General features: G+C 29.0%; 1 non-coding gene across 1 annotated transcript; it reads left to right on the top strand.

Moving 5' to 3' along the window:
* The first annotated feature begins 7,590 nt into the window (after positions 1 to 7,590).
* Trnak-uuu lies at positions 7,591 to 7,663 on the top strand. The gene has a single exon. It is a non-coding gene; the product is annotated as a tRNA-Lys (tRNA).
* Positions 7,664 to 8,026: the final 363 nt, after the last annotated feature.

The following is an 8,026-nucleotide window of genomic DNA, read 5'->3' as shown; positions in this document are numbered from 1 at the left end:
TACAGGTTTAAATTAAATTATACCTTGTAGGTACCTCTCTATGTTCTGAGCCATATTACGTGACACACAATTTGATTATGAGATTTAATATTTCAGTTATACTTACTTTGTATGGTATCAACTATCAACTCAGCACACTCGCTAAGTTGACTATCTATGTATTGTCCGACAAAAGCGAGTATTACTTTTTTATCTCTGAAACCTAACAGTTTAAATTAATCACGTTAAAACGCATCCCATTATCTTGTTCGTTCTCTGCTAAAATATGAAAAACTTGAAAGATATTTTATAAATGTTATGATTATGTAATGCACTCAATCTTCGCTCATTGTAATGTGCAAATTTTATGATTTTGTCGAAAGATCGTAGCATTAGAATTGACAAATTCAATTTGCGGATATGTAACGTATACTTTAATGGACATTAAATACAAACACATTATACTGATTATACGGTATAACGGATATTCTATTTTGAAATAGGTAGATAATTGAAATTTATCTTCCACCCAGACATTATCAGATAAAATAAACTAACATCTGTAATTATTATTCTTTGTCTCTTGTAATGTTTAGAATCAACATTGAATAAATATGTAAAAATATTCCGTCTTCATTGATGCAACAACACGTTAATAATTTAAAATACTAATATATACTTACTTTTAATTAAGAATTATTAAATGATAACATACGGGTCGTCTGAATTTTAATATAACACCGGGATTAATTAGTTTATGAAAGTAGGTAACTATAAAATTATCACTATATCTACGTAATTATATCTTTCAGTATATAGTAATTGTAGCTACCTGATTATACTTTTAGTCGGAAGTTATAAAAGTGAAGAACAGTTAAGTATATTCAATTATACTTTATAAATATTTTAAAATACATAAAACGTAATAATTCGTAACAAAAGATAAGTAGGTAAAAATATAATACCTATAACAAATATAAAACAAATAATTTTTGGATGTAATTTGCTGCTTTTAATTATATTCAACAAAGGGTAACCATATTTTTAAACTACTAAATTAAGAACTTAAGTTACTTTATCTGTTAATTAAAACATATCTACTAATTATGTTAAGAATATGTCAAATCATCAAAAAGTGAGTAGTAAATATATATAAGATTTTAAATTAACATGGTTATTTTTATTACTAACAGTATTTAAAACGGGATATTTACCATGTTTTTTATTTTTATTTGATGAAGCTCATGAACAAGACATTCGTAGATAATGTCGAAATATCGAGCTCCAACAAATAAAAATAAAAAACATGGTAAATATCCCGTTTTAAATACTTTTAGTAAATATATATGTCCGAATTTAATTATCTTTGATTATTGAGGGTCTATGCCGTAGAACTTTAATGCTTTAATAATTGTATTTGTAGTTAAATAAAACAAAAAATTGATAGTGAACTAATAAACATTATTTTTCACAATTTCAAAAACCTTTTTAACTTAATAATTATAATTAATCGATCTATAAAAAATATATATTAATTTTCCAAATTTGCTATAAGTTTAGTAGGGCATTGGGAATTCATCCATTAGAGATAATTGGATCAGCATTTGCAATATCATTGCTTCAACGTAATAGCGGCTACCTACTTATTTATATTCTACAGTAATCAATCAAACCCTTATGGCAGCTGTTGTATCCGTGCATATAGTGATAGATATTTCTCAAGTATGTTACTCTGACCGGTATTAACATCCGTTGTAAGAAATTATATACGTAATAAAAGAAACGTATTAAATCTAATCAAACGTTAAATTTCTTAATTTCTTACTATATATAAACTAATACTACTATATATAAAATAATACTCAATAGTGCGGTAAATACATATAAAATTATAATATAGGTAGGTACTAAAAGTCAGATATATCAGAAATTAATATAATACATTCAGTATTCAGAAAAATATTCGTCTATAAAACCATATTTACGTCGATTGACAGGTGATTGGAGAAATGTCATCACACATTTATTTAATAGTCTTGATTGATGGTTGCTAATCTCAAAAATCAGTCATCACCTCAAATTACAGGCGTGAGTTACAGCAGCGTCTCGACTAAAATGACAGCAAATTTATTGTCTAATAAACGCCTTACAGTTTAAAAGCCTTCGCATAGAAATCGCTAGGATCATTAATTCTGTTTCCCGACGTTATCGTGAAAAGATAAAGTGTTATCCTCAATAAATATGGACCATATATACTTTCTATGGGTGGGTAGGTATATAATTTCTGTCTGTTCTCAAACTACAAATTAATTATCAACTTTAGAATACTTTCTAGTCAGCATTAATTATATAGAAATGAGAAGTTTTTGAAAGATATATAATAACCATAAATTATTTATAGGTAATATTCAAACGAAGGGTTGTCTTAATAAATTCAATTCAATTCTTAGTTTAATGGCTTTTAGTTGTGCCATAGGGCACAGATTATTTTGCCAATGTCACGTAGGATGGAGAAGACACGAATGAGATTGATCGGTATGGTTGAGATAACAAACTCAATTAAATTTTAAAGCCAAATATAGTAGTAGTAATTTCCTTGTTAATCCGTAACCTAGAACAACACAAACATTAAGGGTTAGTAATAGAAACTAAACTAAACTATATATAATAAGATATATCACTCAATTGGAGTATTCACAACTTAATTTTATTACATTTAATATATTTACACAAAAAAGAACAAAATGGACTAAACACAAACGTCAAAAAACATTCAACATTTATAGGACGAGGAACTTTAGGAGGGAGAACGTCGTAAATGGGATGAAGAAGTTTAGGACCTTAATAAATTCAAAATAATTCTAATTTTCACTGACAGTGACAGTACTTTATGTATATAGTATATCGACATTATCCACAATCGTAACCTTAATGTGAGTTTATTAAAGTCTCAAGCTCTATATATATCCTAGAGCATCATCTATAAAGGAGTAGGTACTCACTGCAAATACTTACCTACTCTGCGATTGTTTAAGAATGTATTTCAAAAAATATCGTATAAACCCTACAATAATCTTAGATTTTTTAAAACAGAAATGTTTTTGAGGAATGATTTGATTTCAATAAATCTATACTTTTTTTGTGTATAATTAAACGGAACTGAGGCCTAAATAAGTACCTATAAGTAATAAATAAAACATCTTTGTCAATCAATATTATTATATATTGATTTTTTGACACCAAAGATGTTGTATTTACTATACAAATAATCTTCAATACGTTGCATTATCTGTACTATTTCATTTGTTAACCATATTATTACCGTAAGTAATTTCCTCGTAAAGAATTCTCATTCGGGAATACTGTTAAGGCAAAACACATTCAAACTGTCCTATAAATTAAACATGCTTACTAATTTTATTACGTAAACTTGTTAGTTAAATTCTGTTTTATGTATAAATATTATACATTTGTTTTAGTGACTTAATATGGTCCATATTTTTTTGAGGATGACACCTTATTATTGTAACGTCTGAAAATAAATTAACGATCATGGTGATGTCCATATACAAGTGTTAAGCGACTAGCGACTATACTAAACGGGAAGAAGTACTCAACTAATATTGTTTTGAAACTTTAAAACATAACCAAAGTCTAATATTAATAAAACATTAGCGGCATTTTATTTTGTATACTTAAAAATATTTAAATAAATTTCTAATATTACAAGAGCAACATAATTAGCGTAATTTACCCTAGAGGGAACATCGTTACTCACTGAAGTGAAAATAATTATTATTTAACTAATTAAATTATAATGGATTAATTTTATGTTATAAGATCCGATCATATCATAAATAATATAACTTAACATGATCTATTGTTGTACTTTTCTCAGTAAAATGAATGAATACTTTTTGTAATAAATTCTCATATACTTATAAAATTGGATTCATCAAAACTGCCACCATTTTATGTTTGTAAATAACATAAGAAATTATTTTTAACCATATGCCTAAACTAAACATTAGAAATAATCTATTGAAATTAATATAGAAGCATCGAGCTATTCATTGGCACTCATCCAATTATTTGCACTTGACAATTTTATTTAAGAAAACGTAAAATTAAATAATCTGTGCTTAATATTTAATCAAAGAGAAATTAAAAAAAATACAAAATTTCAACAGCCATCTGTCATAGATTTTTTTAAGAATACAAAATCATGGGTGAAAAAATATAGTAGAAAATGCCGTTATCTTAAAATTTTTTAGGTCAGTTTGTTTTGAATTATATTATATGAACTTTGTTTCCTTCAGTAGGTATTTTCTCATGATTTCGTAGTCAAATGTAACATCAAATAATAAAGAAAAAAAAGCAATAACATACGCATGATACCTACTGACTAGAAAAAATAATTGGTATTGTAAACAAAAAAACAGTTTTCATTTTAAATAAAATTATTTAGTAATAATATGACAATATTACTTTTTTAATTTAATTATACTGGCCTTGTGCCAATTAACTGTGAAACAAATGATATTATACTATTGCTTTTTTATGTCATATAAGTAGGCGGATTGGCAAATGGAACATTTGATCGGAAAAGGTCACTAATGGGCATAGACAGTGATACACCACACAACCAAAGGTCTAAAGCTATGCTGGGGCCCTTGGGCGCTCATGAATTTGGGGCCCTTTTGGTAAATATTTACTACCATATACAAATAATTTGCTTATTATTGCTATTGCAACAATAGTCACTAGCCTTTTGACAAATATGTTAGTTATTTCTTAAAAATATAGCAATTTCGAAAATATACATAGCAGTCAACGTGAGCACAAACGTGTGAAAGAAATAGTTGGTTCTTCGGGGCCCTCTCAGGAAAGGAATTAGGTCATTTGCGTATTCTAAATTATAAATCATATCTATGACTATTGTATTTCGTGTACTAAATAACCGAAATACAACGTCTTATTGCGATTATAAACTGTAAATACAGGAAAGCTTGGAATGACAGGGGACAAATATTTATTGCTTGTAAATCAACGTGGAAAATGAGCTAGAACCTCACAAATCCCAATCTATATAAGTAAGAGTAGAGTAGTATATTGATGTTGGTGATCTTATCACATCACAAATAAATATTATAATCAATAACATAATATTTACTCAGTACATGTATATCAATCTCATCCTAATCGGCTGGGCTGATGGTTTAGATTGGACCAAGAAGGCGGCGTTGCGATCGGGAAATAAAATTCTTTTTATAGCCGTACGTTGTTGGGAGGCGCAGCTCAAAAGTAATATACAAAAAAAACAATCATCTCAAAATCTTTATTTGTATGTATAGGTACTTAATACGAAGAAAATATTATTTGATAGAAACCACGGTTAGGATGGGATGTATTTACTAATATAAGCGAGCTGAATACTTATATTACATTTTAGTTAAGCTAAATGCTGCTTTTAATGTTTCTTATACTTATCTCGATATTTGTCTCCTCTATTAAATATATTGGTTGGAATCAGTCAATTAAATTTATTTTATTATATCTCTATTGACTTTCAACACAAAATACATAATCAATACCACATTAAAGATTTTTTAAATATACAATTTATTTATTTTATTTATTTATGGGTATATCAACATCACATATATTAAAGACTTACAACTATGTTACATTTAAACAATTTGTTAGATCTAATATGAGTGACAATTAAAGCGTCAATAGCGAAATGGTTTACGGGCAGCCTAGCGATGTAAAAATTCACAGGATCAATCCTGAACCCTTGGTCTATGGTCGTCCCCACTCCTAACACAAGTGAAAAGCTTAAATGGAGGGGTAAATAAGAATAATTGTAATTCCTTAATTAATTTGGGACATTGCTACTATAAATATACAAATTATTTGCTTAAAAACTTACCGTCTCTCTTTTTAATTAACTAAACAAATTAATAACTAACACATTTAGAATCTAAATAAAACATTTCAAACGACAAATTAAAATTAAAAAAAGAATCATTCTAATGTTCTACGAAACATCAAGATAATATATGGAATTATTTTGTGTGAAAATGTTCGGTGTTGAAGAAATGCTTCGAGCGAAACCTCTATGTTACGGGTGAAATTCTACTCTATCTACTAAACCCCACGCTAGGTAAAGCAACGAGGTGTAGTATCTAACATTTCTATGAAGAAAATAACAAACTTATATTTGTGTATAGAAATAATATTCAAGTAAATACAAATGTAATCTTTTATCTGAATTCGAATTTGAGTCTTTAATAAAATATCAGTTTTTTCATCGGTCGGTCTATTAAAGCGAACTAATCATCGAAACAGCTGAATAAAAAGAGGTAAGGTTTTATTTTCATAGTTGGTTTGGTGGTGTATATGTTAAAGATAAGTAAAGTTGCCTGTAAATGTTCCACTGATGGGCTAACGCCTCTTCTCCAGTGACGAGACAGTTGGTTCCTTATTTCTTAATGTGGATTGATGAATACATATGTGGCTGATTAATACCCGACTTGTGCAAAATTCGTCACGATATTGTCCTTCGCCGAGCACAAGGTGTTCAGCACAAGGTGTTCAAAGTTCAGTGATGTTAGCCTGGGAATTACGTTTTTTTATAGTATAAGTAAGCGAATGGGCAATTGGCCACTTGGTGGTAAGTGATCGCTACCGCCCATAAACACTGTTAGAAATATAAATCATTCCTTAAATAGCCAATGCGCCTTTAGAGCTAAAATATTATATTCCTTGCGTCTGTATTTAAACTCACTCACCCTTAAAACGAAACTTATTAATATTGGTGGTAGAATATCTGATGGGTGGGTGGTACCTACCTGGACGGACTTACACGAAGCCCAATCTCTAAATAAATGATCTCGACTCGTATAGATAAATCATAAGCAGTGAGAAAATGAAAAAATCGCAAAATATGAGGCACACATTTATAATATATTATAGTTATATTTATTTATAACACGATATATTTCCTTGTTGAAAATCAACCGTTTTTTATAAATGGAAATTGCTCGTAACCAGTTTGGATCAGAAAGGATGAGATTTTTGTTCCAAGTACTGATGCGGCAAATGACTAAGGAGCTTCGTCGAGCCACGAGCGGTGCACTGCACGGGGCCGCGGATGCGTTATATCGACACGATCCCGCAGCCTTTCCGATCCGTGCCGAGGACGGCTAATTCAGTTGGTTTTAGTGGGTAGGAATCCCACATAGCCCGGTTAAAGGTACCTTGCTGAAGGTTTCCACTGCGTGAAAAAAAGGGTCTACGTCGAAGGACTCTATAATAGAAACCCAGTATATAGTGTAATTAGTAGTTAAACAAAACACAAAAGTGATAATAATACAGAGTGGTAAGTATAAGAAAAGGTTTTAAAAAAAATGTAGAACATAAATAGACGTGGAGCTACGAGATATATTCGAATTTTAGTCGTGTTATACATAACATGGTTAATAATAAAATGCAATATTTAAAGTTAAATAATATTTAACTTGCGATTGAAGATTGCGATTTATGGTTAATAATATGGTTAAAGGTAAAAAAAGGAAAACGATTACATATTTTAATCAATTATACACAGCCCGGATAGCTCAGTCGGTAGAGCATTGGACTTTTAATCCAAGGGTCCAGGGTTCAAGTCCCTGTTCGGGCGGTACGTCCCTTTTGTTTTTATGTAATTTAATCGATTTTTGTTAGTTAATATTGTAAAGATATATTGTATATAAATTAATATGAGTGTTTATATTCGAATCCTATAAATGTGCAGAAAAAGTATTATCAAAGTTTATTAAAAATAGTTTTCATAACTAGTTATGGCACTAAAGAAATTAAAAATATATTATTTTATTTATATATCGCATATTAATCATTTTAGTATCAAGTATCAATCAATCAAGTACTGATGTGACAATGACAGTAGTCTATCTTACTTACAGGAGTATATATGGACTAAGAAATATATATTACTGGGTTGTTCTAACGTTAAAATTAAGTTAGACCAGTTATATGTACAAAT

The sequence above is a fragment of the Vanessa atalanta genome, chromosome 18 (genome assembly GCF_905147765.1).
Source record: "Vanessa atalanta chromosome 18, ilVanAtal1.2, whole genome shotgun sequence".
Taxonomy (NCBI): Eukaryota; Metazoa; Arthropoda; class Insecta; order Lepidoptera; family Nymphalidae; genus Vanessa; species Vanessa atalanta.
The sequence above is the reverse complement of the archived record's forward strand: the minus strand, read 5'-3'. Positions and strand labels throughout refer to the sequence as shown.